Source organism: Somniosus microcephalus, chromosome 15 (assembly GCF_052327205.1).
Source record: "Somniosus microcephalus isolate GS21.2 chromosome 15, FLI_Smic_1.0, whole genome shotgun sequence".
NCBI lineage: Eukaryota > Metazoa > Chordata > Chondrichthyes > Squaliformes > Somniosidae > Somniosus > Somniosus microcephalus.
This window is the reverse complement of record NC_141001.1, coordinates 58,036,785-58,061,037: the sequence shown is the minus strand read 5'-3', so window position 1 is coordinate 58,061,037 and position 24,253 is coordinate 58,036,785. Positions and strand designations below refer to the sequence as shown.

Here is a 24,253-nt window from a genome sequence, read left to right as displayed (position 1 = left end):
CCATCCCCTGATAAGCCTGGAAGGCTTGATCAAGCTGCAGAGGATAAAGTTAACATTGGTGCAGAAATTGCAATCCCTACGGGTGTGTACTCACCCATAGGGACATCGGAAATGCCGGTTTCAGGCATGCACTGCGCATGCGCTGGAAACCGGCATTTCCGATCTTGACAGATCGGAAAAGCATCCGGGAAGGCGCCGAACAGAGTTTCTTCACCGGGAGCAAGCAGAAGCCAAGCGCAGGCAGCGCAAGGAGCGCATGTCAACCCAAGCACCCCACCCACCCGTTCAACCACCGTCTGCCCCACCTATGACAGAGACTGTAGGTCCCGCATTGGACTCAGTCACCTGCGAACTCATTTTTAATGTGGAAGCAAATCATCCTCGATTCTGAGGGGCTGCCTAAGAAGAGAAGATGAAGGGAGATTCCCTTCCGATTGGCTCCCCATGGCCCATGTGATCCCAGGGATGCTGTGAACCGCCTGCGCCTCTGGGATACGTGGGCCCTGCACACCGGCAGTTTGGAGAGGCCCAGCAGCGGAACTCTGCGCCTCCCGGGAGCCCTCCGGTCTTGGCGCAGATTTTTCCAGATCATAGCCCTCTGCCCACAGGAGGCCTGCGATCGGAATTTCTGGGCCAATATTATTCACTTACAACTGGGTTCATCCAGTTTCAAACCCAGCTTGTGAAACCAGTGCACAAGACTCACACCAGTCACCCTGGCCAGTCACAAATGTGTTATGTGGTGTCTTGCAAAGCACTATTCATATTTGGTGCATACATACCTTTACAAATCGAGAAGGACAAGAGAAACAATAACTACACAGTGAATGGCTGTATGGAGTGGTTGATGCAGACAGCATTCATGCATTTAAGCAGCAGCTTGATACATACATGAGGGAGAAGGGAACAGAGGCATATGGGGGCTAGGGAGAAGGCTCATGTGGAGTTGAAACACTGGCATAGATCAGTTGGACCGAATGGCCTGTTTCTGTGCTGTAGATTCTATGCAACATGGGATCACCATCATCTCCAAGTCACACATCATCCTTGGCCATGTCACTGGGTCCTGGATTTTCCTCTCCAACACAGTTGTGGGAGTACAAGAACTGCAGCCCAAGGAAAAGAGCCTCACCTTCTCAGGGTATCTAGTGGGAAATAAATGCAGCCTGGCCAGTGTTGCCCACATCTCGATAACAAATAAAAAGAAACAATGATGCCATCCTTCACTGTAATTGCTCCTTCTAACCATCACAGAAAGAAGGGGAAAAAAAGCTCGACAACATGATCAGAAGCAGAGTTTGAAATCAGTTCTGGGATGCTGCGGAGAGTGTTTCTCTACAACTGACAAATCTAGCCAACACTTCATGACTACCTCTTGGAAGCTGGAATCACTTCCCAAGTTCAGATTTGGGGATGGTTTTAAGAAAGTGGGGCAGTACTCCCGTGTATATATTGTGTATTTAAGAGTATAAGGTGTGTGGTGGTTTGAGCAGTAAGACACAAACTCGCTCCCAAGCTTTCCATTTTCAACTGTTGTGTTGGTCGAAGGCACCAAGCAGGAGATAGAAAAAGTTACCATAAAATGCGTAACAAAATACATGTGAACAAAGGAATACTGCATCAAATTGCTACCAAGGAACTTCTGACTTGCAAATCATAGCACAGAATCAGTAACAATGCAGAAACAGGCCATTTGGCCCATCAACAGTTTTTCCTCCACGAGCTACCCAGTCCAACCCGACATTGTTGTTCACTCCTTGCACACTCTTTTCTTGAGCAACCACACAGTCTACTCCTATTAATTTGAAGTTGTTTTTTGCTTTAAAAAGTTATCCAGTATTTCAAGTTAAGCTATTTCAGCATGGGAGCTGGGTGTTTTGCTTGGGAAAAAAAATGCAAATTAAAATTAGGAACAGACTGTAACCAATTCCCTTAAAAATTAATTTATGGATTCTGCGGCAGACAATTCCATATTCTAGTCGCCCTTTAATTCTTCACGATTATCTTAAATGTGTACCCTTATGTTACTGTCTCGCTGACCAGTGGAAACAAATGAGACCAAAACAAACAAACCAGATCTTGCCTAACTAATGTAATCCCACCTCATAATCCAATTACTGTCACCACTAATTGATTAGACACTTGCCCGCAACATTTTAAATATTTAAAACCACCAACTAGACACAGGAGGAATTCCACAACAACACTTGCATTCCATTAGCATCAATAAAAAACCTCACTCTCCTGCTGTTACACAACCTTAGCATCAATAAAAAAACCTCACTCTCCTGCTGTTACACAACTTATACAGCACTCAGTCTGAAGGAAGGAGCATAAAGCACTACTCATCTTCCAATTAAAACAATGACAACCAAAAGCTTTATCAAAAGTCTTAAAACATACTGAACACTACAAGAAGAATTAGGAGTGAAACCCATAGGACAGGGCAAAACAGGATTAAAACTCCACTATTTTCTTTATAAATAAACATTTAGAGATTAAACACAAGCCTGTTTATGTTTAAAAGTTCCAATACTAGGAGCCAGGTTGGCCTAGGGTCAAAGAATAAACCTTCTGACCATTCAACCTTGATTTGTTAAATTGCTATAATTCCCAATAAAGTATAGGTGGTAAGAGGCTGAAGCAAACACTCTCCTCTAGTCTACTTTAGAACAGTTGACAGTAAATAAGGAGGCCCAATTTGTAAAAACAGCTTAAAAATGGACTCTATTGTCAGTAAGGGCCAAACTCTGACTCCCATTAATGGCATCCATCTGTTTTGCAATAGATAATTAAAAGGTTTTCTATTACTGGAATTGGATTTCTAAGTTTAAGGAATGATCAACATGTCAAATTGCCTGAAGGTTTATTTAAATTTTAAAAAGGATACGAGGACGGTTGTTTTACCGGAGTTTATATTTTTTTTTATTTTTATAAAAGACAACCAGAGGAATGGATTGCAGTTTACTTGGAGGACTCAAATTTAGTTCAGTTCAGGCAGAAGTTTAGCTATCGCAGCAAGAGTTAAAGAGAAACAGAAGCTGACACCTGATGATCAGGAATGCAGGACAGTTGCAAAGTATTCACAGAATGTATAAACTTGATGCCATAATTAATGTTGCAGAGAGAGATGTAACCAACACATCAGAGGGAGACAGGAATAACTAACCATAGAGGAAGATTCAACTTTGTTCATGCAGTTACCTCTGGAGGAAAGAGATTAAGAGATTCATTTTTCCAGCCATGATGCCTACAATACATTACAACTCCTCTTGAATTCAGTATGGTATCTGGTATGCTGCTTTACAAACTGGAGTGCTCTAAAAAACCAAATGCTGAACTGAGAACATAAGAAATAGGAGCAGGAGTAAGCCATTCGGCCCTACTCTGCCATTCACTGAGATCATGGCTGATCTTCTGCCTCAACTCCATTCACCAGCCCTATTGCCATATCCCTTGATGCCCTTACTAGTCAGAAATCTATTGACTTCTGTTTTGAATATACCCAATGACAGCCTCTACAGCCCTCTGGGGTAGAGAATTCCAGAGATTCACCACCCTGTGTGTGAAGAAATTTCTTCTAATCTCATTCCTGAATGGCCTACCCTTTATCTTGAGGCTGTGGCCCCTGGTTCTAGGCTCCCCAGCCAAGGGAAACATTCTCCCAGCATCAAGCCCTGTAATAATTTTGTATGCTTCAATGAGATCCCCTCTCATTCTTCTGAATTCAAGAGAATACAGGCCTAGTTTACTCAATCTCTTCTTATACGACAGTCCCGCCTTCCCAGGAATCAATCTCGTGAACCTTTGTTGCACTCCCTCTATGGCAAGTATATCCTTCCTTAGGTATGGAGACCAAAATTGTACACAGTACTCCTGGTGTGGTATCACCAAGGCTCTATATAATTGGATAAGACTTCTTTACTCCTGTACTCAAATCCTCTTGTAATGAAGACCAGCATACCATTTGCCTTCCTAATGGCTTGCTGCACCTGCACATTCACTTTTAGTGACTCATGTACAAGGACACCCAGGTCCCTTTGAGCATCTGTATTCCCCAATCTTTCACCATTTAGGAAATACTCTGCCTTTCTGTTTTTTCTACCAAAGTGGATAACTTCACATTTATCCACATTATATTCCATCTGCCATGTTCTCGCCCACTCAGTTGTGTGAAATACCAAACAGTAATATTAAGTTAATTTGAACCCAGCTAAGGCTATACCACTGTTAGTTATGTCATTTTACCAGACACACAAAACAAATTATAATAGTTGTGACAATCAGGTTGTCTTTGTGTGCTCAGAGTACTGAATAAACAACATTAGAAGATACAATTCTTACACTATTATGTCTCAAAATACCTGGTAAGCCAAGAGTTCAATAGTTTTCAAATCAACGCTGCACTTTACTCAGGCCGCTGGCAGAATTTTTTAATTCATATTATTCAGGTTGGTTTAATGTAGGCCAACTTGATCAAGCTGAATATGAAATCATACATTAGGCACAATCATTCCTACAGCACGTCATTGTTAGTTAGTTAACCCGGAACTCTGCGATCCCGCACACCTAGTATCTCTCATGTCCACTGGTTTCTTGTACCAAAGTAAGTGGATTTCAAAGATCTCCCTCCCCTCCTACTGGAAACCTGCACCAACCACTCACTCCCTCCCTCCTCTCCACTATCGTAGGTTAGTCTTTCAGGAACTATACCCCTGCTTTCTGGAATTCTCTTTATGAAGCCATTTTTTTCCTCAGCAGTAACTGGGAGTGCCAATGTTAACTATCACTGTGCTCTGTATATCTACTGAACAGGAACAGTCAGAGGATTGAAATGTGGACCTTGTCACTGTAGATCTATGAAATAAAACTTCCTGCTATTGAGGTGCAGGCTGTTAGTATATTACTTCAGAGCAATTAACAAGTTACTGGTTTCTGTTGCACTGAATTCCAAGATGTTTTCTTCCTTGAAACATAAATAACTATTCAATTTAAAATCTCAATAAGGAAATAATATTGCAAATGCAGAAATGTCAGCACAGCTGAACAAAATAAATTGTATGCATCTTAAAACAATGCATTTTTAAACTATCAAAAAATGTAGTACCTTATACAAATTGCCATTTCAAACACTGCATGTTGTTTTTAAAGAGAGAAACCATAAATTTATACAAGATAAGTTTTTCCAGTCATGGTGCCTACAGTACATTAGAACTCATCTTGAGCTAGATTTAATTCTATACTCATATGGATTTTGATTTTTTTTTTTTTTTTTTATAAATGCATGCAGGTGAGTAGACTCCACTGCAAATTGCCAAGAGTTTCATATTCCTTCATTTGTACACCAATTTCATAATTCAATTGGATTATGCAAGATATATAAGGTATAGTCAACAGCAAATATAGAATACAGAAATTCTTGTAGAAAGACCTTTATAACTCGCTCCGGAGTCTTTGCTCACTCCTGCCTTACCCACTGTTTTATTAAGCAATCCCTATATCAGGCAGCAGACTACAGAACTGAATGTTAGTCAAATTTTCATTAGCCTTAAGTTTATCTTGCACAAACTGCACCAAAACATTTACTGCACCGTCTAAATAGTATGCTATCTATTTCCACTGTAACGACGTACAGAATTTGAAAAACATGCATACAAAAGAATGTCAACCCCCGCCCCAAAGTGCATTACAGGTGATGTGCATTTACTCCACCTGGGACAGACTGAATATTCCTTCCACTACCACCCCCTCAGGTCAGATTCCTCACTAAATTTGAAACCCACTCCCACAGAGCAAGAGAAGCTAATAATTAGCAAAGGTATAAATGAGAAATGCTAGATCTTTGCAATCAACTAAACTTCTTATTCACGGATATCAATCAAGGATGGCCAGGGGAGAAAAAACAGACAACATCTTGGAAAAGGCTTATCCTGTAGCCAGGCTCCCTGGAGTCCAAATATTTCTTGTGTGTACACTGGTAACTTCCTGGGAGTCTCAAAAATCAAGATTACATGTTCATAAAAATGAAAGCAAGAGGGTGAAAACACAACATACAATAAAAAGAGATAGTATTCAGATCATAGGAATCAAGTGGCAGTGCACTGTAATTGAAAATTTAAAAAAATCTTGGCAAAATCTAAAATATTAATTGCCCAACAATTTACAAAAAGTGCAGAATATATACATTGGTGGATGCCGGATATGGAATGGATTAGGCTCTGATGTTGCCTGCATCTGCCAACACTCAAACACTTTCATATGACAAGACCTGTGCGCCAAATGCACAGATCTCATGCAGCTAGTTGCAATCCAACAATAAACTTATTGGAATTCACCAAGGCCCATGCTAGCAAAACCCATTTTTACCAGGTCTTTCCAGTCAGTTTACTTTTGGATCGCAGGTGGCTGCGAGAGATCTGCATGTTGGGTAGTGTGTGCCATTAGCATTGGTGTTACACAATACAAATGAGAAAGAATGGTCAACAGCACAAGGTCATGGAGAAGTGCTGTTGCTGCTTATTGAACCAGACCTACTGTTTTATTCAAATATACTGGAAATATGTAGCAGGTGCATCAAGAGAGCTCAAATTTGAAATGATCACAAAGAGAATTGAAAGGAGAGGTTGAAAGAAGTCTCTTTACAGAGGATGGTTGGAATGCACAATTGTCTGTCAGTCCACTGTTGAAGCACGTTCAAAGAGTTGTGGGATAGTTGTTGGAGGATGAGAAATATTAATGAGTATGGGAAGAGCAGGAGTGTGGGATTAGACTAGGTGGTTTATGTGGAGCAAAACACAAGCAGACTTCATGAGCCAAATGGCCCATTTCTGTGCTGCAACATTCTATGATCAGCATCTGAAAAGAGAAAAAAATGTGTAAAACACTGCAAGAACCTTTTAGGTGGTGCCAGCAGCAGTAGCAACAAGTATTTATATAGTGCCTTGAATGTAGTAAAATGTCCCAACGTGCTTCACAGGAATATTATAAGACAAAAAATTGACACCAAGTCATATAAAGGAGAAATTAGGGCAGATGACCAAAAGCTTGGTCAAAGAGGTAGATTTTAAGGAGCATCTTAAAAGGAGGAAAGAGGTAGAGAGGCAGAGAGGTTTAGGGAGGGAATTCCATAGCTTCGGGCCTTGGCAACAGAACGCACGGCCATTAATGGTTGAGCGATTATAATCAGGGATGCTCAAGGAGGGCAGAATTAGAGGAGCGCAGATATCTCAGGGGGAGGGGGCGTGTTGTGGGGCTGGAGGAGATTACAGAGATAGGGAGGGGCATTACCGTGTCTTCTCTCGTTCCAGATGCTGACATACCTGCTATGTATTAACAACTATTTCTTTTTTTATTTCACATGGCCAACATTTCAGTTTTCCCTTAAAAATAAATCCCAACACCTTACTTGCTGCATGGCCTGGGGTGGTAGGAATTTAAAAAGAGAAAAGCAAAAGAAAAATAAATCAAAACAATTAAGTCAAGTTTTAGAAATTTGGCCAATCGGAAAAAGATTCTTCAAGTATTGCAAATTTCTGCTTAGCCTGCCTCGTTATCAAAAAAAACTGCTGACCTTGCAAAATATCAAATGCATTTCAAATTTGTTCAAGTTCATAAAACCTATGGCATACAGCTGTTGTTCCTGTGGATGTTACAGGATTCTCAACTGAGGGAAGGGAAACTGTTCTGTGAAGGACAATGCAGGCATTTCAAGGATACCATAAAGCAGAACCTCATGAAATGCAAGGAGTTAGAAGAGCTGACACATTGCAACACTCCCAAGTGCTACAATTTTTTTTTTTTTTTTTTTTTTTTTTTTTTTTTTTTTTTTTTTTGAGGATCAGAACAAATAAAAAGGAATGCAAGAGGAGCAGCAGCACAAATAATGCACGGTTTTTGGTTGTAAAATACATGGGAAGAGGAACCAACCTTGCACTTTTTTTACACCATTAACATTCTCACAGAAATCAGAAACAAAAACAAAAACTCACTAAAACCAAGTACCCTTATTCAGCAATCACAGAAACTTACAGCACAGAAGGCGACCATTCAGCCAGTCATGCTTAATCCCACATCCCTGCTTTTTGTCCATGTAACCCTGAAAGCTCCTCCTCGAGTACCTGTCCAACTCCCTTTTAAAATTATTTATGGAATCTGCTTCCACCACCTTTTCAGGTAGAGCATACCAGATCCCGACAACTGAGTGGAAAAAATTCTCCTCATCTCCCCTATAGATCTTTTCCCATGGTATTGGTGATAAAAGGTTTAATCCACCAATAGTCTCAGTAAATGAAGAAAACAGGAGTTGAAAATCTCTCAGCTTTTAGAAGAGGGCCTTGCACTAAACTCACCCAATAGCTCAGAGGTAGACCCCCTCGCAGTTACATAACCCATTACAGGAAACCTCTCCACTGTACCCATCAGACCAGATTCCAAAATAGTTCAATTTCAAAAGTATGTTTATAATAGGGTGTAAAATATTATTAACTAGTAACTATGTCCCAATTTAGTATTTACACAAACATTTTTAAATAGTAAATCCCCCCCTAACTATCAGCAAAACTATATTCGACTAAAACAATTTGCAGAATTCTTTCCATCAGGTTCCTCGACCTTAAGGCAACAGACAGTAAAAAGCCCCAACAAGTAATCCTGCTCGTCGGTAAACTACAATTAAAAAATGTTAAAGTTGGTGACACATTCCAGCTTTTCAAAACATCCCGTCTAAATTTCGTGAAACATTTCAGTTGGAACGCTACAAAACATTCAAAGCGCAGACAAAAATCCGGGCTAATTCCTGAAATATTTCCTCTTCTTTGACGTTTGGGGAAGGGGGGGGGCGGAGAAACTAATTTAACTCAGACTTTATAATCTTGACAGCAGCAAAATAAGTGCAACGTCGAGACCGCTTTAGAATCCATGAGAGAGAAGAAAACAATGACAAATACAGCTACTCGGCTTAAGTCATGAATTAAAAAAAATGAAAGATTAAATCAAACTGGACAATTAAAAAAAAAACTGACTTCAGAAACAAAAAAAAAAGCTCCCCTGCACAGAATCAATGCCAACGAGAGCTAAACCGTTACGAAGATACAGACACCAAGGATCACAACACAAGAGCCGCGCCAGCGCTTTAAATTCCCCAGGACACTTCCTAATTGTGGTGAACAAATTACTTTTTAACTGCTTCTATTTTATTAAAAGGCTCTCAGAAATCCGAGCCCTGACCCGGTCCTAGAGTCGCTGTGCCCCAGAACTTTACATTATTCCATAGATTTAAAAAAAAACACTTAAAAGTTAATGCCCATCCACAACACGGATGCCCACACCCCTCTGTGCAGTAATCGTGGCTGGCGGACTTGTACTGTCAGAGACACTGGCTTGAAAACATTAAAAATCGAAGCTGTTGACTGCCCCCCTCCCTCACCTCAGAGTCCAGCGGAGCGCCGAGCCGCCATCTTCCAGCGGTCTCCGGTATCCACCAAGGGGGCCGTCACTTCCGGGAATCAAGTCGAGGCGCGGGGTGCGGAATAAGAGGTGGGGGGGCCTTTAAATCACCGTCGGGCCCCAAGGGGAGCCGTGTTCGGGCGACCGAGTTCAGGTGGGTTCCCCAGGCCAAAAGGGGCGGGGGGCCAGAGATCGAATCTCTGCGTCGCGCAGCGTTCGGCGAAGAACAATGGAAGGAATTTTCCGATCGAGCCCCGAGGAACGCGGCGTTCTGTCGGGAACGCCGAGAGGATTCCGATCGAATGCCGCGGTCACGCACAGTTCTGCCCCTGTAGTTAGGGGAGGAATTCTTTGCCGAGCCGAACGTAATGCAGCGTCCTGCCTGAACAATGGGAGGAATTCCGCTCGCAACGCAGCAATCTGCCCAGCAACGTAACCGTTTCTAATTGTTACGGTGATACCCGCACACCTCAGGCTACGATCGTGCAACACAAAAATCACTGGTCACAACATTACCGGTTTCGAAATTGGGTATATCACGTTTGTCATTTCGCGCTGTCCAGACAATATAACTGAAAAAAATAAATCAAAGGATTGCCTCAAATAGTCCAAGAAAGGAATTTTAATTAGATTATGCAGTTGAAGCATTGGGCCACACTTCAAATCCCAGAAATGTGTTTTGGAAGTGTTAACACTTATCATAAATGATATTTTCAGGGACATTTCTACATTTCATCATGAATTAATAAGGGTAAATACATAAAGTGATAAATAAGATCACATGAGTAGTGCATAATTTATGGATTTCATTGTATTCGGTGACATCTGGGGTATGTTTGGTATAACCCACAAACTGTGACATCAAATGATAAAAGAGTCTCGGTATGTATGTTATTTGAAGTTACTCAATGTGCGTGCGGGCCACAGGGGAAAGAAAAGGAACATTGATTTTAACTAGACTGAAACAAATATTACAATAAGCTGGTGAAACTAGAATCACGTGGTAAGAATCATTATAAATGTCGAATTGACATCGGTTCTCCTCACCTATACCTGTATCCTCTGAGAAAGATTGTAATTTTCTATGTTGATCAATGATTCTGACTGTTATTTGCCTTTGATGTTATTGTCCCAATTGGTTAAAAAAATAACCAATTTAAAAAGGCAACTTTACTGCTTTTTAAAGGATATTGCCAATTCCATGTGTAGTGTCCGAGGATCAATAATACTCAGACTGCAGGAGAACAATAAAACAGGTATTTACTGAACAGAGAGTAATTCAAGACTGAAGTACAGAAGCCTGCTATGGCTTTATATACAGGGGTGGTCACTGCCGGTACTGCAGTATAGAATCAGTTCTTCTCTTAAAGGTACATACACAACAATTCCTCCCCTTTTAGATAAACTGTACATAACATTCATTTAACAACTAAATAATAACTAATTACAATTACAATTTTCTCTGTACTATATACATCAACTGAAATAATCATTTATAAGTTCAGTCTTTGAGGAGGCTTCCTGATCCTGACTGGATAACGCCTTTCTCGAGTATCCTGTTCTTGCGGCGGTGTTGATTCTGGCTCATTGTCATTGGTTGGTTCGTCAGCTTCCAATACCACTGCTTCTGAGGTAGACGCAATCTGTACTTCGGGTTGATTACCAGGTGCACCTGCTCGTGGTATGGGTTTGGCTTGTTCCTGTGACTCTAGAATCTGGTCAACATGGCGTCTCACGATGCTCGCTCCAACGTCCACTGTGTACATTAGTGGCCCCTGCTGTGTGCATATCGTTCCTGGCTGCCATTTTTCTGTTTGGCAGTCGCGGGCCAAGACTGGTTGCCCTATCTTGAAGCTCTTGGTTGGCTTCTCATTTATGTGCTGGAATTGCTTATCCTCAACATCTCGTCTTATGTTTGGTTTGAGCAAATCCAGGCGACATCTTAGCCTTCGGTTGAAGAAAATTATGGCTGGAGTTTGGTTGGTGACTGCATGTGTCGCATTCCGGTAAGCAAACAAGAAATTATCCACCTTGTGTTGTAGTGGTATGTCGTCATTGTGCATTGCCTTTATTGCCTTTTTAAAGGTCTGAACAAACCTCTCAGCCAATCCATTTTTGGTTGGATGATATGGGGCAGATGTGTAATGTTTCACCCCATTATTCCTCAGAAACCTCCGGAAATCGTCGGACACAAACTGTGGCCCATTGTCGGAGCAAATCTGTTCTGGCAAGCCATTCCTGGCGAAGATGGTCCGTAGGACTGCAATAGTTTTCTCTGGTGGTGGAGGATATTTTGATGACCTCTGGCCATTTCGAATGGGCGTCCACAGCGATTAGGAACATTGAGTCCATAAATGGACCAGCAAAATCAATGTGTACCCGTTGCCATGGAGATGAGGGCCACTCCCATGGATGTAGAGGGGCCTGTGGTGAAGTGTTTTGGACCTTCTGGCATCCTGTGCATCTCTTGGTCATATCCTCGATTTCTTTATCGATTCCCGGCCACCACACAAACGCCCTGGCTAGGCTCTTCATTTTTACCCCTCCCAGATGACCCTCATGAAGTTCATTGAGCACTCTATCTCTCAACTTGGGTGGAATTACCACTCGGGATCCACACATCAAGGTCCCCCGGCACACTGACAGCTGTTCTCTCCTTGGCGAGAATGCTGGCAACAGTGAGTCGCCATGTGCTGGCCATCCCTTCACCGTCAAATCATAGACCCGAGAGAGTGTCGGGTCATTTCGGGTTTCCTTCTCTATACTTGAGTTTGTAACAGGTAGACATTCAACTATGGTCGCATGGAATATCTCAACAGGGTCCACTGCAGGTGCTTCCTCTACTGTAGGCAACGGTAGGCGCGACAGCCCATCAGCGTTTCCATGCTGTTTCGTACCCTTGTACTCTATGTCGTACTGATGTGCCCCTAGAAAAAGTGACCATCTTTGCAGCCGTTGCGCCGTCATCACTGGAACGCCCTTCTTTGGGTTAAAAATGGAGACCAGGGGCTGATGATCAGTCAGTAGGGTGAATTTCTGCCCGTGCAGATAGTGATTGAACTTCTTCACCCCCCACACCAGGCTGAGGGCCTCCCTGTCAATCTGGGCGTAGTTACGCTCAGCTGAGGTTAACGAGCGCGACGCAAAGGCTATTGGCCTCTCTGAACCATCAAGGAATTTGTGTGACAGCACCGCTCCGATGCCGTAGGGAGACGCATCACATGCTAACCGAATCGGTAGTGTTGGATTGTAGTGGGCCAATACTTCTTTTGAAGTGATTAGGCATTTACATTTCTGAAAGGCACGCTTACATTCATCACTCCATTTCCATGTTACTCCAGTTTGCAGTAGGGCGTTCAGTGGGTGCAGAATTGTAGATAAATTCAGCAAGAACTTATGGTAGTAGTTCACCAACCCGAGGAACGACCTCAGTTGCGACACATTTTCCGGTGCTGGAGCCTTGACTACAGCCTCAATCTTGTCCGGCAACTTATGCAACCCTTCCTCATCAATCATGTGGCCACAATACGAGATTTGTCTCCTGAAGAACTCGCATTTGGGGCGGTTGGCTCGTAGCCCATATTCCTGTAATCTCATGAGCACCTGCTCCAGGTTGGCAAGGTGTTCACTGTCATTTTCGCCCGTAACCAGGATGTCGTCCAAATAACACTGGGTCCCCGGGATCCCTTGCAGGACTTGTTCCATCGCCCTCTGCCAAATAGCCGGGGCTGATGCTACCCCGAATACCAGTCGATTGTACTGGTAAAGGCCTTTGTGAGTGTTTATCGTGAAGTATTTCCTAGATGCTTCTTCCACCTCCATTTGTCGATACGCTTGGGCCAGATCAATCTTTGTAAAGCGTTTCCCTCCAGATAGTGAGGCGAAAATATCTTCTATCCGTGGAAGTGGATATTGTACTGTGTGCAGGACTGGGTTCACAGTTACCTTGAAGTCCCCACAGATGCGAACCTTCTTCGGTTCCCCAGGCGTGCTGCTCAATGATTTCTTCATTACAGGAATGATGGGTGTGGCCCACTCGCTCCAGTCCACCTTGGACAGCACACCTGAATGCTCCAGACTCTCCAGCTCTGCTTCAACGGCTGGGTGGATCGCGCCTTAAAAAATTTTGGGTTTGCGTTATCATCGATTTTTATCGTTGCCTTTACTCCTTTTAGAGTCCCAAGTCCTTGTTGGAACACCTCTTTCGCGTCAGTTAGAATTTTTGACAGTCGTCCAGGTGTGACGTCATCATCCTTTTTATCAGTCACAGTTAGCGCCTGAATGGAATGCCAATCCAATTGTATTTTTCGGATCTATTCACATCCCAATAGTGGTGGTCCTCTATCCGGTAGTATGTATAGATACAGTTTCTGTGTTTCCTTGCCGTTGTATTCAACTGGCACCCTTATTTTTCCTCTGGGGTAGACTTTTTGCCCCGTGTATGTCTTCAATACAATGGACGTGTCCTTCAAGGGTATGTGTGAGAATAGCCGCTCATAGTCTTGTCAATTCATGACAGTTAGGGCTGATCCTGTATCCAATTCCATCTTTACTTGGGACCCTGCTATCATGAGGGTGACCCAAATGGTTTGGTGATCCTCCTTTGCAATCATGTTGTGTAACTTTAGACAACTTAGTCTCCTGCTCCCGGAGTCATTATCACTCTCCTGATCTTCCGAACTACTGTCTGTCATTTTTTTTACTTTCTTGTACTTTTCCTTAGTAGTTCTTGTAGTGTTGGTTTTCTTTCCCGACCTGCAGACTCTTGCTATATGTCCCATTTTCCCGCATTGCCTGCATACTTTGTCCTTAAACCAGCAGTCCTTCTGATCATGGGTTGTTCTGCCGCAGCGATAGCACTTTTCTGCTCCATACGCCATTTCGTTAGCGCTATATTCTTGTGGTTTCTGTTGTATTTCCGCAGCTCCCCGTGCTGCTGCTTCGTAGGATACTGCCACGCTGAAAGCCTGTTCTAGCGTCAGGTCCTTTTCCGAAAGTAGTCATTTCTGGGTTCCTTTACGCTGGAGCCCGCAGACAAACTTATCCCGTAAGGTGTCTGCCAGTCCTGCTCCGAACTGGCAGTGCTTCGATAACTTGCGTAGTTCCGTAAGATAGTCAGCATTCACAGAATCACAGAAACCCCACAGTGCAGATAGAGGCCATTTCGGCCCATCGAGCCTGCACCGAGTTCTCATCTTTGTGCTGGTTTCTTTTATGGAACTTGAATCTTTCTGCTATCAGCAGTGGTGTAGGGTTTAGATGTTCCTGTAAGATATTAACAATCTCTTCAAAACTTTTCTCCATTGGTTTAGCTGGGATAATTAAATTCCGCAATAGGCCGTACGTTCTCGCGCCCATCAAATTTAATAATACCGACGCCTTTTTTCCATTGGCCACCTCATTGGCATTGCAGTACACTTCAATTCTTTCCACATACGTGGTCCAGTCTTCTACCTCGTTGTTGAAAGCAGTGATACTGCCACTCTTCGGCATCTTGGGTGATTTAAAATGGCGCCTCCCGCGCTTTTTCTTCTTCCCCAATGTAATAAAATGGCGCCTCCCGCGCTTTTCCTTCTTCCCCAATGGAATAAAATGGCGCCTCCCACGCTTTTCCTTCTTCCCCTTGCTGCCACGCTGCTCCTAGCGTTCTACAGGGTAATGGCGGCGACCCGCGGCTTCGGCGTGTCTCACTTTTCCTTCCCCGCGTTCTATCCTCTCCACGCTGCCCTGTTCTTGAGCACCGACCGCGCCCTGTGCGCTCCACCCTCTCTCTCTCTCTTCCTCCCGACGACACTGCATGGCCCCTTTGCAGAGCCGCTCGATCGAGCCCGAGCCCGCCGCAGTCCGGAAGGGTCAGCGCACTACCTGCTACCAGCACGACTTGCTGGAACACCTCGACTGGGGAGCCAGGCCCAGCTCTCCACAGCCTCCCCTGCAACTCTCCGATGGATCCCTGGGCGGTTGCCCGCGGTCGACGCCCGCTGTTCTGACTTCGAACTCCAAGAAGCTTCTCTTAAGGGAAAAGATCCCCGTGAGGTGATGCAGTACTGCAGGTGAGTTCAAACCTGCCCGTTGCCAGTGTAGTGTCCGAGGATCAATAATACTCAGACTGCAGGAGAAGAATAAAACAGGTATTTACTGAACAGAGAGTAATTCAAGACTGAAGTACAGAAGCCTGCTATGGCTTTATATACAGGGGTGGTCACTGCCGGTACTGCAGTATAGAATCAGTTCTTCTCTTAAAGGTACATACACAACACCATGAAGTGACAAAACGATTCTGCATTAAATCTATTATTTTCCTTAAGTAATGACAAGCTGCTCATTCTTTCAAGTTATTAGGTACATTGATGCATTGCAAAGGGTTCATCCCACTGTTCCTCATTGGATGAAAGTGGATATCTTGAACCTTGTTTCCATGCTGGAAATTATGCCAATTGCATAAGCAAGTCAACTTCGTTCTGTTTTTGACCATGCTTTTGAACTTTTTTTTCATATTTTTAAATTTTCTCCTCTTTCCTAAAGACACTGAATTGCTGGAGTACATCTGGTACCTTGCCCAGGTGACTATTCTTCATGTGTGAGCCTGAACAGTGCATGTGGGTAGGCTATCTGAACATGAAGGTACCCATTCCTGTTTTCACACATGTACAAGTATAATTTACACCACTGGATAATGGTTCAGAGTAGAGTTTCAGGCTGAATATTCTCTTCCCTAACTCAGGGCTACCAAGACTAATTTTTAGTGTCTCTGCTGCTGTCCCAGTTTAATCAGTTTGCTTTAATCGTGAGTTGTGATAAAATAAGCAGGGAACTGCCAGAGAGCAGCCACTGAGCCTAACAGTGTTAAGGAACTGGGTTAACATTACACTGACTAATACACGGCTTGGCGTACCATCTTGCCATCCGCCGGAGGTCCCCAATGGAGGGCTCTCTATGCGGGAGTCCTCCCTTGTTCCATCGGGGACTTGGCCTGGAGGGTGTTGCATGGAGCGGTCCCGTGCAATATGGTTTTAAATAGGTTCACGGACTCCCAGGCCGCCTGTATTTTCTGCGGCCTGGAGGAGTCCGTGTTCCACGTATATATGGAGTGTGAGAGGTTGCAGCCCCTCTTTCATTATTTGAAGGGGCTGCTCCTCGATTTTTGGTTGCACTTCAGTCCCACGCTCTTGATCTACGGTCACCCGGTGCGGAGGGGAGTGGGCAGGTTGGAGGACCTCCTTGTGGGCCTGCTCCTGGGCCTGGCTAAAAAAGCCATCAATTGGTCCAGGCAGCGGGCGGTCGAGGGGGTCGTCCAGCCAGATGCTTGCCTCTCTTCCACGGCCATGTTCGCGCCCGGGTGGCCCTGGAGATGGAGCATGCGGTGTCCGCCGGCACGCTTGAGTATTACCACGACTGGTGGGCGCCGCGGGGACTGGAGTGCATCATCAACCCGGCCAACACAATTTTAATTTGATTTGTTTTAGTTTCATTTAAAGTTTTATTAGTTACAGTCAAATTTGTTTAAAGTACCCACCAAAAGAGTACACTGACTAATACACGGCTTGGCGTACCATCTTGCCATCCGCCGGAGGTCCCCAATGGAGGGCTCTCTACGCGGGAGTCCTCCCTTGTTCCATCGGGGACTTGGCCTGGAGGGTGTTGCATGGAGCGGTCCCGTGCAATATGGTTTTAAATAGGTTCACGGACTCCCAGGCCGCCTGTATTTTCTGCGGCCTGGAGGAGTCCGTGTTCCACGTATATATGGAGTGTGAGAGGTTGCAGCCCCTCTTTCATTATTTGAAGGGGCTGCTCCTCGATTTTTGGTTGCACTTCAGTCCCACGCTCTTGATCTACGGTCACCCGGTGCGGAGGGGAGCGGGCAGGTTGGAGGACCTCCTCGTAGGACTGCTCCTGGGCCTGGCCAAGAAAGCCATCAATTGGTCCAGGCAGCGGGCGGTCGAGGGGGTCGTCCAGCCCGATTGCCTGCCTCTCTTCCGCGGCCATGTTCGCGCCCGGGTGGCCCTGGAGATGGAGCACGCGGTGTCCGCCGGCACGCTTGAGTATTACCATGACCGGTGGGCGCCGCGGGGACTGGAGTGCATCATCAACCCGGCCAACACAATTTTAATTTGATTTGTTTTAGTTTCATTTAAAGTTTTATTAGTTACAGTCAAATTTGTTTAAAGTACCCACCAAAAGAGTACACTGACTAATACACGGCTTGGCGTACCATCTTGCCATCCGCCGGAGGTCCCCAATGGAGGGCTCTCTATGCGGGAGTCCTCCCTTGTTCCATCGGGGACTTGGCCTGGAGGGTGTTGCATGGAGCGGTCCCGTGCAATATGGTTTTAAATAGGTTCACAGACTCCCAGGCCGCCTGCATTTTTTGCGGCCTGGAGGAGTCCGTGTTTCACATTTATGTCGAGTGTGAGAGGTTGCAGCCCCTCTTTCACTACTTGAAGGGGCTGCTCCTCGATTTTTGGTTGCACTTCAGTCCCACGCTCTTGATCTACGGTCACCCGGTGCGGAGAGGAACGGGCAGGTTGGAGGACCTCCTCGTAGGACTGCTCCTGGGCCTGGCCAAGAAAGTCATCAATTGGTCCAGGCAGCGGGCGGTCGAGGGGGTCGTCCAGCCCAATTGCCTGCCTCTCTTCCGCGGCCATGTTCGCGCCTGGGTGGCCCTGGAGATGGAGCACGCGGTGTCTGCCGGCACGCTTGAGTATTTCCGTGACCGGTGGGTGCCACGGGGACTGGAGTGCATCATCAACCCGGCCAACAGAATTTTAATTTGATTTGTTTAAGTTTCATTTGAAGTTTGTTTAATTTACAGTCAATTTGTTTAAGCACCAACCAGAAGAGTACACTGACTAATACACGGCTTGGCGTACCATCTTGCCATCCGCCGGACGTCCCCAATGGAGGGCTCTCTATGTGGGAGTCCTCCCTTGTTCTATCGGGGGCTTGGCCTGGAGGGTGTTGCACGGAGCAGTCCCGTGCAATATGGTTTTAAATAGGTTCACGGACTCCCAGGCCGCCTGTATTTTCTGCGGCCTGGAGGAGTCCGTGTTCCACGTATATATGGAGTGTGAGAGGTTGCAGCCCCTCTTTCACTACTTGAAGGGGCTGCTCCTCGATTTTTGGTTGCACTTCAGTCCCACGCTCTTGATCTATGGTCACCCGGTGCGGAGGGGAGCAGGCAGGTTGGAGGACCTCCTTGTGGGCCTGCTCCTGGATCTAGCTAAAAAAGCCATCAATTGGTCCAGGCAGCGGGCGGTCGAGGGGGTCGTTCAGCCTAATTGCCTGCCTCTCTTCCGCGGCCATGTTTGCGCCCAGGTGGCCCTGGAGATGGAGCACACGGTGTCCGCCGACACGCTTAAGTATTTCCGCGACCGGTGGGCGCCGCGGGGACTGGAGTGCATCTTCAACCCGGACAATCAAATTCTAATTTAATTTGTTTAAGTTTCATTTGAAGTTTGTTTAATTTACAGTTAAATTTGTTTAAAGTGCCCAACAAAAGAGTACACTGACTAATACACGGCTTGGCGTACCATCTTGCCATCCGCCGGAGGTCCCCAATGGAGGGCTCTCTATGCGGGAGTCCTCCCTTGTTCTATCGGGGACTTGGCCTGGAGGGTGTTGCACGGAGCAGTCCCGTGCAATATGGTTTTAAATAGGTTCACGGACTCCCAGGCCGCCTGTCTTTTTTGCGGCCTGGAGGAGTCCGTGTTTCACATTTATACCGAGTGTGAGAGGTTGCAGCCCCTCTTTCACTACTTGAAGGGGCTGCTCCTCGATTTTTGGCTGCACTTCAGTCCCACGCTCTTGATCTACGGTCACCCGGTGCGGAGGGGAGCGGGCAGGTTGGAGGACCTTCTCATAGGACTGCTCCTTGGCCTGGCCAAAAAAGCCTTTAATTGGTCCAGGCAGCGGGCAGTCGAGGGGGTCGTTCAGCCTGATTGCCTGCCTCTCTTCCGCAGCCATGTTCGTGCCCGGGTGGCCCTGGAGATGGAGCACGCGGTGTCCGCCGGTGGGCGCCACGGGGGCTGGAGTGCGTTATCAACCCGGACAACCAAATTTTAAGTTGATTTGTTAAGTTTTATTTGAACTTTTGTTAATTTACAGTCAATTTACAGTCAATTTGTTTTTGGTCCTATCAAAAGAGTACACTGAAAAGCTTTATTAGTTACAGTTTATTTGTTTTAGTGCACCCAACCAAAAGAGTACACTGACTAATACACGGCTTGGCATACCATCTTGCCATCTGCCGGAGGTCCCCAATGGAGGGCTCTCTATGCGGGAGTCCTCCCGTTTTTTTTAAAAAGTTTTTTTTTTAATAATTCAACTTTATTGTCATTGTACAATGCACAAGTACATGAACAACGAAATGTGATCTTGCAAGCTCCCATGAGTCCAGTACAAATAACATTAACATTAAACGTAAATAGCACCGTCCTGGGAGAAGCAAAGCCGTTGCGTCTGTGTGCGCCGCCATTCCATTTCCACCATTCCTCCTGTCCGACAATCTTCAGCCCAACGCCCGGGCCTGCTCACCAGCCGCCCCTCCCGGGGCTCCTTCCGTGATCGGGGACTTGGCCTGGAGGGTGTTGCACGGAGCAGTCCCATGCAATATGGTTTTAAATAGGTTCACGGACTCCCAGGCCGCCTGTCTTTTATGCGGCCTGGAGGAGTCCGTGTTTCACATTTATACCGAGTGTGAGAGGTTGCAGCCCCTCTTTCACTACTTGAAGGGGCTGCTCCTCGATTTTTGGCTGCACTTCAGTCCCACGCTCTTGATCTATGGTCACCCGGTGTGGAGGGGAGAGGACCTCCTCGTGGGACTGCTGCTGGGCCTGGCTAAAAAAGCCATCAATTGGTCCAGGCAGCGGGCGGTCGAGGGGTTCATTTGGCCCGACTGCCTGCCTCTCTTCCGTGGCCATGTTTGCGCCCAGGAGATGGAGCACGTGGTGTCCGCTGGCACACTCAAGGTCTTCCGCGACCGGTGGGCGCCGCGGGGACTGGAGTGCATCATCACCCCGGCCAACACAATTTTAAATTAAGTTGTTACGGTTTATTTAAAGTTTTATTAGTTACAGTTTATTTGTTTTAGTGCACCAAATCAAAAGAGTACACTGACTAATATTTATCCCTCAACCAACATCACTCAATCAGATTATCTAGTCATGTTTCATTGCTATTTGTGGGACCTTGCTGTGTGTAAATTAGTGGCCAGGTTTGCTTACAGTACAACAGTGATTACACTTCCAAGTATTTAATTGGCTGTGAAGTGTTTTGGGACATCATTTGGTCATGAAAGGTGCTATACAAATGAAAGTTCTCTTCTCAGGCAGTCCCCCAGCACTGAGGATGACTTGCTTCCACATTAAAAATGAGTTCTCAGGTGACTGATGAATTCAATGCGGGACCTACAATCTCTGTCACAGATGGGGCAGACGGTGGTTGAAGGGGCGGGTGGGTGGGGTGCTTGGGTTGACATGCACTCCTTGCGCTTGGCTTCCGCTTGCTCCCGGCGAAGAGACTCGAGGTGTTTGGCGCCTTCCCGGATGCTTCTCCTCCACTTTGTGCAGTCTTGGGCCAGGGATTCCCAGGTGTCGGTGGGGATGTTGCACTTTTTCCAAGGAGGTTTTGAGGGTGCCCTTGAAGGGTTTCCTCTGCCCACCTTGGGCTCCCTTGCTGTGTCGGAGCTCAGAGTAGAGCGCTTGTTTTGGGAGTCTAGTATCGGGCATGCGGACAATGTGACCCATCCATCGGAGCTGATCGAGCGTGGTCAAAGCTTCGATGCTGGGGATGTTGGCCTGAGCGAGAACACCGACGTTGGTCTGAGTGAGAACACCGTCGTTGGTGCGCCTATCCTGCCGATGGATTTGCAGGATCTTGCGGAGGCAGCGTTGGTGGTACCTCTCCAGTGCATTGAGGTGCCTGCTGTACATGGTCCATGTCTCTGAGGCATACAGGAGGGCGGGTATCACTACTGCTCTGTAGACCATTAGCTTGGTGCCAGGTTTGAGGTCCTGGTCTTCAAACACTCGCTTCCAAAGGCGACCGAAGGCTGCACTGGCACACTGAAGGCGGTGTTGGACTTCGCCATCGATGCCTGCCCTTGTTGACAGTAGGCTTCCAAGGTATGGAAAGTGGTTCACGTTGTCCAAGGCCTCGTCGTGAATTTTGATAATTGGGTGGGCAGTATTTGGTCATGAAAGGTGCTATACAAATGCAAGTTCTATCTTTCTTATTACACAACTAAAATTACATGACTGCTGGAATGCTTTAAGTAGATGATTATAATACTACTGATGTTGATTCAGTTTCCACACACTGTCCCACTCAGTAATTCTTCAAAACCAGTTCCTTGATTATTAAATCAGCACTCGCTGTTTAAATGAAAATATTCCAAACCTCTTGAGCCCAAGAGAGCGGGAGATTCTGTGAGTAAACAGGGCAGGAGATTTGTAGTGGGTGTCTTTTCTGTGGTTTACGGTAATTTACCTTCCTTTACCTGGTTTACGGTAATTCACCTGGTCAGGCAGCCTTTTGCTACTACACTCTGACCAATCCCAAACAGCAGTTTCGAATCGCTAAACCCACCCTTCCAGTTCTGACTGGAGGACTTATAATTAATATATATTAAAACGGACAACTGGTCTGGATGTGAGAAAATCAAACTTTATTAAACTAAAGAAAACTACACCACACGATTTTAGTAATCACTGTACAATTGCTTAAATGGGGGAAGACAGACGGCAAAATGAGGGATAAATGGCTACAATGTTAATTAAACAATCTTAGCAATTTCCCTTAAATTACCACTCCCCCCTTTAACTCCTTACTAGATTGCCTTGCTGAGGAGTCAGAAACCTGCTCACCTGTGGTCCAAGGAAATAAGAGAGAGAGATAGCTTCTCAGGAGCTATCTTTATATCCTGCGAGCTCCTGCTGTTTGGTGCTGAAAGGGTCTGTAAAGGTCTATGTGCAAAATTCACACAAAAAAGGTTCGAATTCACAAAAGAAAGGCCATGATTGGCTGATTCAAATAAAGCTTGGAGTGGTTTGAATGTGTCTACATTCTGGGGCCAAAGTGTTCCCACCTACATCCGGAGTTTCTGGGCTAACCAAAGTGGACACACCTGAATAATGGGTGATTCAAAACCCATTCATTCCAAACTGTTCTCTTTCAATAGTCCTTTTCTGGAGTTTCGATGTGTCTTATTGTGTGTAAGGGGCTTTGAATGGGTTGGATTACTAGGTAAACAGAAGCCCTTTGTCCTGTGGTCAGTCTCAAGTGGTTTAATCCCTTATGTCAATATCCTGCAGTTTCTTGTAAATAAACATCGATTGTCAGCAGGGAAGGGAAACTCCCATTTTGATTGACAGAATCTGACTGCCACTGCTTGATCATTCCACTTTCACAGAGATCTACGAGCTACTAGCTGCTTTTCCAAGCCCCATTGTCTCGGCCATGCTTTTTTGACGGCCATTTTTAAGCCCCTTTGTAATTTACCAAACTCCAGGGAACAATTTTATTAATAAAATGTACTTAAAGTGTGCAAATTTTTCCACGAAGTTCCTCGATTCCGGTGTTGTCCACGTGCTGCAACGCAGCCTTTTGTGGTTCCAGGCACGTTTTAAAACATTGTTCAACCCAGATGCAATTTAAGGTCACGCACAGTCTCCGTTCACGATGTAGATTAATACCTCCAGTATCTTCGGGGCCGGAGGGGATTTTTTGCAAACCCCTACATTCCTCCCTTTGGATACTTCCAACTTGCTTGCAGTATCCACTCAAAGAAGTGAGCAAAATTTTCTGACCCCCGGCAAACAACCATCCCCTGTATTTACCTAATAGCTACCTACCACTGATCCCCCGACCCGTCTATTCCCCTCAAATTTGAGAAAAAACCATGGTACGGTAGGCATCTACAGATACATCAATTTACACGAAGCGACCTCATACCCCTGCATCCCTCGTTACATTATAACATATTACAAAATGTTGCAATCTTGGTTATACAAAGTAATCACAATGATCCCAAGCACGGAGAGGGTCCTACGCCTCTGCTCAGCTTGGAGTTGTCACAAAATGATCCCAAGCACGGAGAGGGTCCTATGTCTCTACTCAGCTTGGAGCTGTAACAAAATACAAAAAAAATCTTGTTGAACAACATGCTTGAATAAACCCTGACCATCACGTGCCAATGATGGGTCGCGAAATTCAAGTGGGTATTGCTCCTCCCACCCAGGCAGTAAATGTTCCTTCCACCCCCCCTTGAATGGTCTTAAACCCTTTAAAAACAGAAGAATGGATTTTACAGAACAGTCTGCTCCACCAGCCCCGAGCCGTTCCCTTGTCCCTTTGTGGAGGCGGGGTACCCCTCCTGTTTCATAGACTGAGACCGGAAAATATGTGATCGCGACTCCCAGTCCCTCCCCCTCCCGTCTTCCCTTGACTGGCTGGAGAGAATGATGGGTGCCTGTGTGGCGGCTCTCCCTGGCCCCACACTCAAACTTGGATCCCAGATCCGGCCACCCACTCATCCTCCCCAGCCACACTTACACTCTAACTTTTCCCGTGGGCCCCGGGTGAGTTCCTCCCTTCCCCGAACGCACCCATGCGACTCTTGGATTTCCCCCTCCCCTTTACAATCTTTCCCGGGCCATCACCTCCCACTTCCGGGGAATGCGTCCCTATCTGACAAGGCGCCCACGCTTCCCCTCCATGACTCCTCAATAGCGAGGTCTCCCGCAAGTGAGAGTCGGTCAGGATAGTGCTGGGTTGGGGACCATGCCCCACCCAGCTAGGGCCATCTCTTCCG

General features: G+C 45.7%; 1 protein-coding gene across 2 annotated transcripts in view; it reads right to left on the bottom strand.

Moving 5' to 3' along the window:
• Positions 1–9,819, bottom strand: part of pik3c2a (phosphatidylinositol-4-phosphate 3-kinase, catalytic subunit type 2 alpha) — a 144,532-nt gene extending 134,713 nt beyond the window's left edge. The window contains exon 1 of one of the 2 annotated variants that reach the window (XR_015080987.1): positions 9,425–9,819. The gene's annotated coding sequence lies outside the window, so the exon portion shown is untranslated. The remainder of the gene's footprint in view (positions 1–9,424) is intronic. The other variant, XM_086007855.1, reaches the window with a different exon arrangement.
• Positions 9,820–24,253: the final 14,434 nt, after the last annotated feature.